The sequence below is a fragment of the Rattus rattus genome, chromosome 3, assembly GCF_011064425.1.
Source record: "Rattus rattus isolate New Zealand chromosome 3, Rrattus_CSIRO_v1, whole genome shotgun sequence".
NCBI classification, from domain to species: domain Eukaryota; kingdom Metazoa; phylum Chordata; class Mammalia; order Rodentia; family Muridae; genus Rattus; species Rattus rattus.
In genome coordinates this window covers 71693744-71710760 of record NC_046156.1, presented here as the reverse complement: position 1 = coordinate 71710760, position 17017 = coordinate 71693744, and positions in this window count along the sequence as shown.

Genomic DNA, 17017 nt, shown 5'->3' with positions numbered 1-17017 from the left:
AATTCAATAGGAAAAACACCAGGAGCTTACTTCAAATGTCCCTGTGTTTCAGATGCATGGTTTCCTTAAAGGATACCCAATACCAAGAAACACACCAAAAGATTTAACAGCATTAAACATTTTGGAATTGTACATCAAAATTACTTTGAGATACTAAACGCAATTCTAAAATTTGTAAAATTAAAGAAACTAACACTTCAGCAAAAATGTAGATAAACCTCTCAGATACTGGTAGCAAGGTACAAAATGTTTCTACTCTTTCAAAAGATAATTTCACAGTAACACACACACACACACATACATATACACATATATATGTGTGTATGTAATATGCACACATGTATACATAAAATGCATATATGTAGGTCCAAATAAATAAATAAATAAAAATATAAATATTCTTGACTACTTTTCAGACAATGTAATTGCTGTACTGAGTGACAAGGTCAGTATGACATATACAAAATGTGCAGTAATATTAAATAAAGCATGCAGAGAAGGAAAGGGTCACCCTGCTATTGTTATGACGAGTCTTAGAAGCATTGCACTAAGTAAGAGAAGCCAATTACAAAATGAATGTCTTGTATTATTCCATTAATATGAAATAGCACTGTATTGTCTTGTATTATTCCGTTAGTATGAAATAGCTGCAGCAGGCAGACCCGCAGGAACAGAACACAGGCTGGTGTTTCAAGGACACGGGGGAGCAGACAAGGAGAGCTTTGGGTAGGTTATTAGTGGGTAACCTGGGAGCTAAACATCCCCAAACTTCTTGCTCTTTACTTCTCAAGAACCTTCTGAGCAATTTATTTTCCCGTATTCTAATTTTCCATTCCATTCTAATTTAAATTACCATCTTTTGCAGACAACAGAAGTGCTTTTAAACTAGGCAGAAACAGTAATTAAGAAAAAAATTTGAATGTACTAAATACCATTCAATTGCAACCTTGAGATGATTAAACACCGTATGCATATTTTGCTTCAATAGAAATTATAAAATTCATAGTGGGAACAAGTTCATTAAATTAACAGGACATTCAGTAACCAATGCGTTTGCGTGCTCAGGCTCGGAGGGGCTGCCTTATAATTATAATCATAATAAATCAAAGCTTTCTTTCGCACTAACTGCTCCAACAAATGTGTTTTCTTCATAAACACTGTTCTCTCGTGCTTGTGGGTTTACACGCACTTCTGTTTTTAAGGTTTCATTTTGCTTGTTTGTGACCGACAATAAGCTTAGCAAAAATTCATATACTTAAGTTCAAGGAGTTCTCACTTTGTTCTACCCTTATGTTAGATCATAATTCACTGAAAAGGTGCAAGGGAACACAAACACTAGCTTACAGTGTTGCAGGTGTCATTTTTGTCTTCTTAGTGATGTATCTTAGGCCAACACAGCTTTATTTCTCTTTTCTAAACATAGCAAAACCATAGTTTCCCTGCCTCCCTTCAGACTTCCAACGAGCATGTTTTTGTAATAATTTTTAAATTACAAAAATAACCAAGAGTGTGTTTTCCCAGTTTGGTAAATCAAAAATGCTCACTAACATACCACAGCCTGTCAAATTATGCAAATTTAACAGGGGGCAATTACTTTTCGACAGATCCAAGGGCCTCTTCCAGCAAGACTAATGGAGATCTGCCCTTGGCAGTTTGATCGCTCTTCACTGAGGGATCTCAAATGCACTCGACCTGCATCAGTTCAACCTTACAAAACCAATTTTGATGATGCTCTGTCAAGGTTAAAGTTGTCCCAGCAGGGAAAGAATTCTTGACATGTTCATGAATTTTCGTCCCATTTAATTGGAAAACAGAGTAGTTGCTTTAGCCAACTGGTTATTTTTTTATTTTTATTTATTTATATTTTTTTTTGGAAAATCAGGCCAAGTTTTGTGGTGGATTAGTAGCCTGAAAACTATGCCTCCCTAAAACTGCTTATTCTTCATCTTCCCAGGGGCCCGCTTAGCAGATCTTTACCTTGAACCATCTTTTCTTGTCTTCTACTCTTTAAATTACAAACTGTGCTGTAAGTCCTTGCTCAGATCTGCACATCATCACATATCCCTTCACTGCCTGTTTACCCATCTCCATTCCAAGTACACATACTGGAGAGAGAGTTGTGGCCTCTGGCATTCCACTACCCGTGAGCATGCCCACATTGTCAAATGGCAATCCTATTTAGTGTCTCTTACATTTTGTATCCTTGAGAACTGACACAGTTACACAGTTACACAGTTACAGTGCACTGCATTTCATCTTTGCTTTCTTACTGTTCCCATTCAGAAATATATTCCTAATTGAAACGCTAAGCAATTAACTGGACAAATTTGGTGCGTGAGGTGATTATTATTATTTGGTTGCTGGAATTGAATCCAGTATCCTGGAGTAAGCAAGCAGTCTACTACTGCTCATCTATATCCTTAGCTACAGAACAGGACATGGAAGTGAACAAATAAAGATATAAAAGTATCTATAATCCTATTACTTGCAGATCACTAGTGGGAATAGTAGCAGACCACCAGGATGTAATATCTTCATGCAGGTGGAAAGTGCTGTTCTCATCTGTTCCCTATTTAGGATGCCTGCATGAGGCAAAGTCCACACGGAGCACAGGATGCTGAGATGAAACATGTTGCTCACCTTCAGGCTACCCAAAGTCCAGCCAGAGAATAGCGTGCGAGGCAAGATGTATGAGTTGCTTCGGCTAATGGCAGTTATGTCTAAATCTATAATCTCTAAGAGCTGGTATATGCAGTTGCATATGAGCTATGAACTCTGTATTTAGCAGTACTAAAATATCACTTCCATCTTGCCTTCTTATCTGCCTTTCTATCTGTCGTCTGTCTATCTATCTATCTATCTATCTATCTATTTATCTATCTATCTATCTATGTATCTATCCATATCTCCCTGGCCTGTAATTTGAAACATGAATGTCCCCAAAGGACCTTGGGTTGAAAAATTTGATGCAGTCGCAGTTCACCAAGCCTACTAAGAATTAGTAGACCTTTTAGGAAGTCACCTGCAAGGCAGATCATCAATATGCTTTAGAGAAGTTATGGAACATAGGCTTTTCTCTCCTTTATTTTCTGGCTGACATGAGGTGAGCCGTTTACTTGACTATATGTTTCAGACCTTCATGTACTGACTTCTGGACTGAAACAGTTAAATCTGAACCAAACTGAATGGTCACACTAAGTTGACAGTTTCTAAGTTGATTACCTGAGGTGCACACTGTGATAAAGGAATGGTTATAAATAGGTTCCATTAAGGACAGTTACAAATCTTAGTTGTAATTATTTTGCTGCCAATGTATAAAAACAAATAAACAAAAAGCCAGATTTTAGGAGAATCTATCATCTCATGGAAAAAAGCACTTTGTAAAGAAAAAAAAAACACAAGTAAAAAGCCAACTGAATTAAGGTGTGCCTTCTTTCTAGGTTGAAATAAAACTGCTAGATTTTATTCACAGCATGACCTATGCCATTGTTCACTCCATTCTCAGTATCCCTTTGGTAAATATTTTTTGTTTGTTTGTTTGTTTAGCATGGTGAACTTATGTTTACATAAGTCTCACAACAGTTTTCTCAAGCCTGCAAGTACAGGACCACAAAAACAGACTCGTTTCATTTAAGAGAAGTTATAGCTATGCTACAAGGAACTTGGGTGGCCTGGTAGACTGTCGCTTTTTATATTTATAAACCAATGGTAGGAGAAGATGTGGCTTCAAGGAACAACAGACTGTGAAAGAAGAGTGACATTGATGGATTTCTGTATATCAAACCATTCCTGCATCCCTGAGATGAAGCCTACTTGATCATGATGGATGATCCTTTTGATGTGTTCTTGGATTTGTTTGGCAAGAATTTTTTTCCTCCATCTTTATTAAATTGGGTATTTCTTATTTAAATTTCAATTGTTATTCCCTTTCCCGGTTTCCAGGCCAACATCCCCCTAATCTCTCCCCCTCTCCTTCTTTATGGGTGCTCTCCTCCCCATCCTCCCCCCATTACCGCCCTCCCCACAACAATCACATTCACTGGGGGTTCGGTCTTGGCAGGACCAAGGTCTCCCCCTTCCACTGGTGCTCTTACTAGGCTATTCAATGCTACCTATGAGGTTGGAGCCCAGGGTCAGTCCAAGTATAGTTTTTGGATAGTGGCTTAGTCCCTGGAAGTTCTGGTTAGTTGTCGTTGTTCATATAGGGTCTCAAGCCCCTTCAAGCTCTTTCAGTCCTTTCTCTGATTCCTTCAACGGGAGTCTCGTTCTCAGTCCAGTGGTTTGCTGCTGGCATTCGCCTATGTATTTGCTGTATTCTGGCTATGTCTCTCAGGAGAGATCTACATCTGGTTCCTGTCAGCCTACACTTCTTTGCTTCATCCATCTTATTTAGTTTGATGTATGGGCCACATGTGGGGCAGGCTCTGAATGGGCGTTCCTTCAGCCTCTGTTCTAAACTTTGCCTCCTTATTCCCTCCCAAGGGTATTCTTGTTCCCATTTTAAAGAAGGAATGAATTGGCAAGAATTTTGATGAGTGCTTTTGTGTCCATATTCATGAGGGAAATTGGTCTGAATTTCTATTTCTTTTGTCTTTTTGTGGTTTAGGTATAAGTGTAATTGTGGCTTCATAGAAGGAATTGGGTAGTGTTCCTTGTTTCTAATTTGTGGAATAGTTTGAAAAGTATTGGTATTAGGTCTTCTCTGAAGGTCTGATACAATTTTCCACTAAAGCTATTTGGTTCTGGGCATTTTTTGGTTGGGAGACTTTTAATGACTGCTTATATTTCTTTAGGGGTTATGAGACTGTTATGGGATCAGGTTTATCTGATCCTGATTTAACTTTGGTACCTGGTATCTGTCCATTTCATCCAGATTTTCCAGTTTTGTTTAGTATAGGATTTTGTAGTAGAATCTGATAATTTTTGAATTTCCTCAGCTTATGTTGTTATGTCTCCCTTTTCATTTCTACTTTTGTTAATTTGGATACTCTCTCTGTGCTCTTTGTTTAGTCTGGCTAAGGATTTATCTATCTTGTTGATTTTCTCAAAGAACCAGCTCCTGTTTTTTTTTTTTATTCTTTATATCGTTCTTTTTATTTCTTCTTGGTTAATTTCAGTCCTGAGGTTGATTATTTCCTGCTGTCTACGCCTCTTGGGTGCATTTGCTTCTTTTTTGTTCTTGAGCTTTCAAGTGTACTGTCAAGTTTCTCTGGTTTGCTCTCTCAAATTTCTTTTTGGAGGCACTCAGAGCTCTGAGTTTTCCTCTTAGAAAATAAAGGACTGAGGTAGCTGAGGAGATTTGCAACCCCATTGGGAAAACAACAATATCAGCCAACCAGACACCCCAGGGCTCCTAGGGACTAGACCACCAATCAAAGAGTACACATGGAGCAACCCAAGGCTCCCAGAGAATGGCCTTGTTGGGCATCAATGGAAGGGGAAGCCCTTGATTCTGTGAAGGCTCCATGCTCCACTGTAGAGTAATGTCAGAACTAGGAAGCTGAGGGGACACCCTCATCTATGCAGTGAATGAGGGTATGGGGTTTCCAGAGGGGAAACTCGAAGGGGGGATTTGAAATGCAGATAAAGAAAATGTCCAATTTTTAAAAAGAAGGAAAAGAAGAATTAGAAGTCACCAGGCATGGTAGCCAACCCCTGGGATATCAAATATCAGAAGCAGAGACAGAAAGATATTGAATTCTAGGCTATCCTGGGATACCCTATGAGAATCAATTTCTTTCTTTCTTTCTTTCTTGTGAATTTCATGTATTTTTTTTACTGTCTCAGATTTTTATATTAGCTTTTGTCTCAACATAATTTTGTATAGCATCAGGCATCTGGAGGCTGCTTCACTGACAAACACTGACTCTTCCTGTGGTGGTTTGAATAGACTTGGCCTATGGGAAGTGGCACTATTAGGAGGTGTGGCCTTATTAGAGGAGTTGTAGCCCTGTGAGAGGAAGTGGGTTACTGTGGAAGTGTGGTTTTGAAGTCTCATATATATGCTCAAATCTGGCTACTGTAATCTAGACCCTCTTCCTGGCTGTCTGCAGAAGACAGTCTCGTTCTGTCTGACTTTCGATCAAGATGTAGAATTCTCAGATAATTCTCCAGCCCAGCCCCATGTCTGCCTGTACTTTGTCATGCTTCGCACCAAGATGACAATGAACTAAAGATCTGAAACTATAAGCCAGAGCCAATTAAATGTTCACCTGTAAAAGTTGCCTCAGTCAAAGTATCTCTTCACAACAATAAAACCCTAATTAAGGGCCCTTTTTTGGGTCAAGGTATTGAAAAGCGGGAGAAATTGCTTTTATCTCTGCTTTTATCTGTGTGCCCTTCCTTGACTGAAACCTCACATTTATATAACTATCTTAAACCTATAGTCAGCTTGTATTCCTGGTATAACAAAGACATGAAGGACACACACACCAACCCCCAGGTGCAGGTAGTTATCCATGAAGGTGAGGGTGCATTCAATCCTGAAAAGGACCTTGTCTCTTTAAGCAATATGGACTTCATAGGGTTGCCTTGCAGAACCATACCTGAGACACAGAACAACGAGGCCATACCTAACAAGCATTGCTTAATTACACATACCTCTAGCACCTGTTCTCTCTCTATTTAATCAATCCTGAATATTGTGGCAGTAATTAAGGGTGGATGTGGTTTAATGAGTCTTTTTATTACTAAAATCTTGATTTTTCTGTAATTTGGTGATTTTGCTTCTTTAGAAGACAAAGACTTCATATGTACAGTGAAAGCACTGCGATTCTGAACATATAATGGTCTTATACCTGACCTGCGATGTTTCACACAGGCTGCCATTGCTCTGACATGATGACATGAAGATCATGTGATACAATATGGGCAAGTGCTTCCAGAAATATACTGAACCCATTATGCATTTTACCTTGAATTAGTTTGTGTCATAGTGCTACCAAAATTTGATGAGTCCCTTAGTGATCACCAGATGATAATGAGAAAATCTGAGTCCTATATTGGGGTTCTTAGTACCATTACAATGATAATTTAAGAAAGGATCAAAGAGAAGCATGAGGATAGTTATATTGTGTAAAATAAAAACGTCCAGAGCAGGTAAGTGGCAAATCTCAGCAGGTGCCTGAAAGAGACAAGGGGTTGGGGTAAAAGTCATGTCCTTTGAGTTACCAGCATAGTTGTGGTCAGCCACTTGGCAGAGAAGAGAGATTAGAGAAAGAGTTAAGGAAGCCCAAAGTACTGGAAAAAGTATACTTAGATTCTGGCAAGCCTCTAGGGGAAAAAGTAATAAACATAAGGGAAAAGTTGGGCACTCTCAACCCAACTCCAGTATGTCTCCTAAGGAGTGCGCTGGGAGAACAGGAGTTCTGGAAAGGAAAAGTAAAATATCTCATCAATGGAAGGTTTATTTCCCTAACTCTTTAGCATTACCTAAGATGAACCTGACTTCTTAGACATGGTCACTAGGACAGACAATTGGCCAGGCCTATGTAGTAAGTTACCTTTCCACCCAGGAGAGTGATGCTTTTATCTTGAGCAGTAGGATATTTCCCTTGATAACCCTTTACTATTTTGCTAGCAAACATTCAGAAAGTCTCAGTGTTGACTTATTGTCAAAGACTAGCCAAGCTCATAGTCAGTCTGTCCTGAAGTATAATCAAGGTAGACTGGGATAGGCATTTGGTTGGGTCACATAGCGCTTTTACCAGGGAAGATTTTCACAGTAGAGAACTGAAAATGCTACTCTTAGAGGATGCTAACATCACATTCTGAAAGTACCTTCTACCAAGGTATGAAAGGCTGGTAGACAGCTAGTCTGGCACCAGTCAATGGCCAAATCTGCCATATAGTATTCCCTTCTTTATCTTCTTGTGATGAGACAAACAACCCATTTACCTCATCTAATAAAAGATGAAGAATGTTGATCATTCCAGGATCTTGAAAAACATTGCCAATTATAAAAGTTCATGGTGTACACCATCTCTTGAAACTGCCAACAAGTGACTGACATATGACTTTCCTCATGCGATTGCTGTGAATAAGGGCAACTTAAAAGGAAAATGGTTTCACCAAGAAATGTCTGTCTGCTTTTATTGAATAGAGTCAGGTTTTCATGGGGGAGGGGAAGTCATTGAAATGGATTATAGGCAATGAAGGAGTTTATTAGATGACTTATTCGTGTAGATAAAATTTGTAAGTGATTTCTCACACAGAACATCAAAAGGCATTACAAATAGCTTCATAGGCACTAAAATGTGTTGGTATCACATTAGGGAAATAATATTCAATACTTTCTCTTGGAATAATATTACCAAGAGTCAGTCTAAGTTTGAGTTTTCTAGTTCTTCCCTTTCTGTATAGTTTGTGGTTTCAGGCTTGTTCACAGTCTGTCTCTTGTATCTATGCATCCTGTCTCTATTCCCTGTGTGTCTGTTCCTATGCTTGCCTGACATCTAAGTCCTTATTCCTGTTCTGAGTTACCCTATAATCATTTTGCTCTGTGTTTACAGAATAACACTAAAAGCATCATATGGGGAAAGAATTAGAATATTCTGTGGAAATATTCAACAGAGTTTTCCAAGGGAATACAGTTTTTATTTCAACTAACCTCAACTGACTTCAAAATACTCAATATTGCAAACAGATCATATGTATATAATAGTTTGCAACATTTATGATAGATACTTGTATAAGGTTGATTTTGACCTATTCACAATAAAAGTTATTACTGTAGCATATATGTACATGTATTGCTCTCTACATAGGGGGTATGAAATAATACATAGTCTATGATTAAAATATGCCTTATTTTAACAAAAGCTGATTACATGTAAAATCCAAGGCAAGTTTAGCTGTTATATTCTCTTAAAAGCAGTTAAAACAAATGATCCAAGCACACAGCAGAACATCAGGCTAAGTCTCAATATACACCAAGGTGTATTATTAATCAGTGAGGTCCAGGAAAAGTCCAGTCTCTTAGATGTAGGAGGTAACTTTATAAAGTGTATCACCACAGTCCTTAATGCCATGGATAACAGAGAGGCAAACACATGACGAGTTGAGGCTTCAGCCCCAGAAACTAACAGCATAGTGGGGATTCTGAAGGAAAGAACTGGAACCTAGTGAAAGTAGGAGCTTTTGAAGGTGTGAGATGCTTCATGGCGATATCTTGCAGCCATGACTCCCAGATATTACTCCTTTAACATTCCTCACTTCCCAGGTGAGAAACCATGGTCCCTGGGGGCTCTGTTAGCTAGGGACACAGATCTTAGCAGGGTACCAGTCATCATCTCTGAAAGAAGGTTGCCATGGATACTGTGGCCAGGAGAGTTGCTGGATTGAAATTGATTTGTACAAAAGGTAAGCATGTATGAGGAAAAGAGCTATAACTTTTCATATAACTTAGTATTATAAAGTAAAAACTGGCCAAACAGTTCCCATTAAATCCTACTCATTCATCAGCATGTCTGCGCATAATGTAGTTACCCCAACCTTCCCACAACATTGTGACATGGCCTGCTTTGCTTCTGAGAACACACAGTTCCATTTTTAAAAGATAAAACAATGCTCATCAAAAATTCTTTCATCCATGATACCAAAATCTTGAGCACAAAGAACACTGACCTTTGCAGTTCATTCTTTGCGACAGAGTCGTGATGCCTGTCTGGGCATGCACAGACCACCTGTGGCTCCACCCATCTTTACTTATACTTCAGACCACCTTTCCTTCTGTCTCATCAATATCCTTAGAGCCAAACTTCGCTTGGGGGCACCAATATCCTAAGGCTTATCTGCTTTGTGAGTTATACTGTGTATGCAAAAACTCTCTAGGGCCAGGGATTGGCTTTCTGTGTAGGAAGTGGAGGTAGTGGCACTATATTTGAAGGACATACTTAAAACTGATCACCAACTGGGAAGGACTCAATCATAAGGCTTAGGAGGATTAATGTTACTGTTAGGCCACACCTCCTAAGGTGTGGCTTCACAGATCAATTTATACTAAACTGAAATCTTCCCCCAAGGCCTGCTAAGGGAGTTGTCAGGGTATCGCCTGTAATATTTCCTTTGCTCTTGATGTGCAGGAATCAGAAGCAACATAACTACAGCAACAGCAAACGGCTTTGGACCACTTATTAACTATGTAAGTTGCCTTGTACCCACCCATTCCCTCAGAAACCTAGCTATAACTAATTGGACTGGGGGGTGTCACTTGAAGGAAAATTGACCTCTATGCCTCCCTGTTGAACCACTTCTCTTCTTCCTCCTGGTTTTATCATAAATCACAGTTCTAGTTCCGCTGACATGTATTTGCTATAATAAACTTATCTAAAACAAGAATACTTGCAAATTAACATTATTTAAAATTACTCTAGTCTTTATATTTTCTTGTTAATGGCTATTCTGACACCTGGATTTATGTCATCACTCACACATTTCTCTTCCCTTGTGTGCCCCGTCTTTGCCCAAATCTTATCCAAGTTCCTTTAGTGTAACTCATCTCTACTCTAACATCTTGGTGCAGTATTCCCAATAGGCAAATGCACTGTATAAATTAATCGAACCCTGACCCCACAAGCAATTGTTGCCTTACACTCTGCGAAGCTAAAACTGCCTTGTATCTCATGTACCTTTCTGAGGAGGATAAATGAAGGCCACACATCCACGTCCCTTTGTATGTGGTCCTGTGAAACCAATAGATACAACGATCTGTCTGACCTCTAGTTTTCATATGATCCCATCGGTCTGCACAGTGACATCCCTCCAGTGTAGTGAGAGTGGACAACTCCCAAGGAACAACTGGAAAGAATGAAAGAAGCAAGGCCCGAGTTCCTGGAAAATCTCATCTAACTCCAGCAAAATTGTGAGCATTCCTCCCCTTTCTTAGACCATCCCTTCTCCAAGATGCTTTGAGCATCTTGCTGTAACATTCATAGGATAAAGGGTTGAAAAACTGATGAGAAAGTTATCCTCCCACAATTCCTACTCTGGTTCAAGAATAAAAGCCTCCTTCACCTCTCAACCTCTCAACTGATGACATGTCTTGTCATTTGTACAAAAATTCTATGATGTAAAAAGGACCTTCTTTTGGGTGAACCACTACTATTTTATCCTAATAATATAGATTTGTAGGGGAGTTAAAGTTATTTTGCCCTTTCTTTTCAAACCTCTTCACTTAGAAGGTATAATCACAGAACAAGAGAAAAACAAACAGTAATGTCTCAATACCTTGTATGAGTCAAGGTTCTCTAAAGATGTGGAACTGATAGAATATACGTACACACATATGTATTCTAATAAATTGTGTGTGTGTGTGTGTGTGTGCGTGCGTGTGCATATGTTAGATTTATTAGAATAGTTAGAGTAAGGCTTTTAGGTTGTGGTCTAAGTAGGCAAATGGCTGTCAATGGACTGAAAGTCGGAGGATCTGATAATCCTGCAGCCCCTGAGAATGGAGGTGTCAGCACTCCTCATCTGGGCCCAGAGCACCAGGGGATTCCTAGAGAGTTGTTGGTCTTCAATAAACTTTGGAATCCAAAGGAAATTGACTCTTAAACCCAGCAACAAAATACATAAACCTCCAGCAAGAATGAAGGCAAGCAGACAAAAGCAGTTACTTCTGTCTGCCAGGTCTTTTGCATGTGTGCAGCCTTCAGAAGTTATGGCACAGGTATAGTGGGTCTTCTCACCTCGAATGTCCCAGATTTGAAGTGGGTTCTCTTAACTCAAGTGATCTGTTCAAGCAAACTCCCCACAGCTTCAATTTTAATTGATAACAGATGCGGTCAAGTTGTCAACCAAGATTAGCCATCACACAACTATTCTTCGTGTGTATGTGAGTGAGCAAAATGAGTGACTCTCAGAAAGAGTAAGAATTTAAGCTCAAACATGATTTTGAGTTAAAGGAAAATGCATGGCTATATAGGAGATCAATTAGTGGAAAATCAAGAAAAGTACAGGAAACGGAATGAAGTTTGCCAAGCAGGTCTAAGCTTGTCATTAAGCTAATGGTCATTGATAAGCACGTCAGAGAGTTAGCATTCTTCTGGAACAAAGCAGCACAACCTCACAGAGAGTATAGCTGTAGACGTCACCTAGAAAGATAGAAGTTTTTCTCTTTATTCTGTGCCTTGTTGCTTCTCAAAATAACCAGTTCAAAATTAACCTTATGCTAAGAAGAGCATATCTTGGGGTGATATAGTCTGGTCTCTTAAAGGACCTCTTGTAGTTTACTACTAGACAACCATCCTCAGGAAGAATGACTGAACAGATTTCTCAGTTACTCCAAAGAATATACAGCAAAGGGTGTAGGGAGTGAGTCCATACTAAATGTGTATCCTATGATGGTTTAATAAACAAAGCCATCTCTGCTTTGTTGGTATTTTCATATTTACAAGGTTTGCTTTGAATGCTGGCTTTTATTCACAAACAAAAGCATGATGACATGCTTTGCTTTTTAATATTCTACTCTTTATTCAAAATGGATGTTACGCTAGTGATTACCTCAAAGAATTACAATAGACTTAATGTCAGACTTCACACAATACTGACCTTTTCTTATGGGTTTGATCTCCACCATGGCACACGAAACTTTCTGTTAATAGAATAGATGTGTCTTGCCACACTTTCTTTAAGCATGTGTGTGTCTTTAAGACAGCCTCGGCACTAGAATAGCTCCTTGTAGAACTGTTAAAGATTCTCTCCTTTTCTTTCTCTCATTCTCTCAGCTTTTCTGTGAGACGAAGGTAGTGTTTCCCTGTTTACCCCAGGATTCTTACAAGAACAACACACAAAGTTGCAGAAAGTAGATCATAGGGAATTTTGTCTCAAGTTTAAGGGCACATCCTAGTCCTCATAAAATGAAGTGATTTTCACAGTGGAAAGAGCATTTGTCTTCTTTCTAAGGCTCTGTCTGCAACCTAATGTGGGGCTTTAGCAAAGCAGTCAATTATGTTATAATTTCACTTCAAGGACTCCTAACATGTAGCAAGGCAGCAAGGTCTATGGAATCCTAAAGAAGCTATTCTTTGAGCCTAGTGTTCTCTCGTCTCTTTTATGAGTTCACTTTGTACTAAAGAGGAGAAAATTCAAGGGAAATGCCAACATTCAAAGCAGGAAGCTTGAAACCCGAGCTTCCATACACTGAAAGGGAGCTAGTGACCACCACTCAAGGCTAATTTCTAACAGGCCACCACAACTCCTTGGGCACAATATTTGAAGTAACACAAGAACAGATTTGGTAAAATTTATTGATTTGCATGGTCAAAGCAATTAAATATTTACCCAACTACTTTATGTGAGTTTCAAATCAAAATGCCTTAAGTGTGATTTCTAACAGCATTAAACATCCATGTTCAATATATTTTATTTCACAATATTATTTTATCCTTTTCACATTGTGCAACAGACTAGTGAGAAAAAGATGTACAATTAATAAAATCGTGTCAGACTTCATATTTATCCACAGTGATTAATTGAACACCTATAGAAAAACTCTGATCGAGATCAATTCTTTTGAAACTACACTTCAATGAATTAATTTAGCCAATTACTTTTGAAGAACTTTCTCCTAATAAGTCATATAATTTATTGACGTTTACTATGGGAATAATCTCTACTTTCTATGACCATACCCATGGGCATTGGTATGAAAGTGATGTGATTCTGTTGGGGGTTATTCAATTTATCTTCCTAATTATCAAAGTGTCTTTCTGAAGATTAAATTACTCTGGACAATAAGTTTCTGGAGATTGATTTCAATTCTAGAAATCCCATGATTACTGTAATATTCTAATTAAGCGGTTCAATTTGTTGGCAATAACAATCTTATGAGGTTTTGAATGACCAAAGCTCAATTACTTATCCCATAGTCTGTACATCTATGGAGAACAAAAGCTCATGAGTATTCAGAATAGAAGTTTTTTGCCATCTATCTAGATACCAGTTTGAGAAAATTTCAGTTAAGCTACTAAGAATAAGCCTTGAGAAGGGCAAGCACGTAATTTGTTTTCATAAACCAGCCACTTTGAAACCGAAGGGGGTATTGTTAATAACTCTTTGAGGATAATGGGCAAAGGTGATTCCAGACATCCCAGGATTAACCAAAACTATGAAGTTTTTGAGCTAAAATCCATGTTAAAGAAAATAAATGATGTAAGAATTTTCTATGGCCAAGATAAATGACAAGGGATGAAACTTATTAATAAATCAATAAGAACAGCAAACTTAACTGTGACCCTCAGAATATTAAAAAACAGGAACTGAAGAATTGGCCCAACAACAGTCATTCATTGATCTTGCTGAAGACCAGGAATTACTTTCCAGAGTCTACATTGAGGTAATCACAACCACCCACAATTCCAGATCCAGGAAATCCAAGAATTCACATCTCCTGGGTCACACATCTGATTCATGAGTGCAGAGCACAGTGTTTGTATGAGTTTCCATAAACTCTTAGAAAACTTCTTGTTATTAATAATTTGTGAGAAAGAACAGACAATGTTTTTATGATGGAATGTGAAGTGCTGAGTTAAGATTGAAGGCCCACTGGATTTAATACTCTCTCAGGACATGGAGAAAGGCATGGCAGAAGAAGAAGTACATGAAAAACAACAGGAAACCCAGTGCTTTCATTGTAGGAAATATTTTAAAAGAACATATCAAGAACATTCTGCATATGTAAGCTTAGAAGGCAGTAAATTTGGGAGACTAGTAACTTTAGGTACTAGCTTGGTCTTTCTCTGGAGATTGTAAGCCTTCATTAGAAAGTGACAAGGTTTATTGTCACATAATTTACACAAAAGGTGATCAGGCAAATGCAATAAATTATGTTGTTTTAGACCCTAGTATGCATATATATTATATACTATATATTATATAGTATATATATTATATACTACATATATTATATATATATAAATTAGTCCTGTTACTTTTCCTTTCCTTTCCTCTCCTTTCCTCTCCTCCCCTCCCTTTCCCTTCTCTTCTCTTTTCTTCTTTGATTTTCCCTTGATCATTATTTTTGTTTGTTTTTTGCTTTTGTATTTCTGAGCATCAAGCCCAGGCCATGAAAAATCAAGTGCAAACTTTTTTGAACAACGCTCTTATCTTCTTACTCATTTTTACGCTGTAAACCAAAGCATTTGCCTTGGAAAGTCAACACAGAAACAAATCTGTGTGTGACATTGCCGTGCCTGCAATGTAAAAGGCGATTTTCAGAATAATGACTTGAGATTCCAGTCACATATTGTGGCTCCTCAATATGTGATGAAATTTTCTACTGCTAAATTGCAACTGAAATTTAATATATACTGAGAGACTCTATATAATGAATTTTGAATGTCAATTTTATGAGTCTTTCTGTAGTATATCACATGAATTTTTAAAGTGTCCTTTAGGTGGATCAAAAAATACCCACCCAAAAGATGCATCTTTCAAGATTAAAATTATATATCATGGACTCCACAGGTCATTCATCGTATTTTAAATGAGCTTTGATTTTTTAAGTCACAGGTATCACAAATTCCTAAATATTTAACAAAGGAATGGACACTGACCACAGGAAAACTGTGTTCCAATCAGTGACAAAGCTGTCATTTTAAAATATGGCTGAGCTGTTTTTACTATTTAATTAAAAATGACATTGCAGCTCAAGGGAAAATTCACATTACTTGTAAAATTGTACCTTGATAAATGCTTAGTTAAAGGAGGAGAGTTAAAATCATTATAATTTTATATAAATGTTTCAAAGTAATAAAAAAGCTTACATGAGATGATATGATATTAAGTTGGTTTTTTCAAATCATGACTGCTCAGTTTTTTTAAATCTAATTGCTCAGTTTGACTGACTGACTGACTGTCTGACTGACTGACTGACTGACTCACTCACTCACTCACTTATTTATTTATTTATTTATTTATTTATTTATTTATGTAAATAGATGAAGAAAGAAAGGCACTATGTGGCTGGCATAGCTGTGAATCTCTTTTAGTCCAAGTTCCATGTCCTATCAAAGGAGCAGCCTATGGTGCATGGTGTTCTGAGCTGAAAAGTAAGAAAACTTCAATTACTAAAATGCGAGGCTCCTATTCTGTTCTTGGAGCAAGTTCCTCTGGATAAGTCTTGTTTTTCTTTGCTTCCCCGCCCCCCACTTGCCTCCTCCCCCTGCCCAATCTCCCTTTTCATCTTCCCATCTCCTTTTATTTTATTTTATCCTTTTCTATTATTGGACTTACTTTCCCCTACCCCCCTGCCCCAATCTCCTCTTTCCTCTTCCTGTCCCTCCTTTTTATTCTTTTCTACTGATGGACAGGGATAATTTGGATCCACGTCAAGGAATCAGTCCTATGCTCAGAGTAAGAAGACACGGTTGTTCAATGTGAGGTCTTTCTGGTAGAGGAAGATGGCTTGTGTTGTTTTGACATTTTCTTTTGTGCCTCTGTAGTTCTTCCTTTTCACATTCCTCCCATGTCACCACATCACTACAACAGTGCTTTCTTTTTTCATCTATTTGATTTCCCAGAAAATAATAAATAAGTAAAATTCCTTTCAAACAACCGCTTCACAATTTTCAAGTCACCTGGACACTCCAGATGTTTTCCCTTCCAGTTAAAGCTATGATCTAATGATCTCAGACCAACCTTGAAGATTTTCATAATTTATAAAGAATATTTTCTCTCTTTACTTCTCTGTGTACTTTCTTGACTGTGTCTGTTATTCTCATCCCTCTCTTTTGCATATAATGAGGTCCAGAGTCAGCTACAGTGGATTCGGTGTTAATTTCCATATTTGTCAGAGTTCACTGCTGAATCTAGACTTACTTTTTTATTCCTATATTATCATATGAAAGCACATTCTTCTTTTCCTTTTATTTCTCACAAATAGTATTTATTTTGTTTGTTCAATTAGTAATATAAGATTACAAGTGAACTTGATTTATATATTTGAATTAAAGAAATATCACAAATTGATATTGTTATTTTCTTAATTTCACAGAGTTTAAACTACCTTGATAAATTC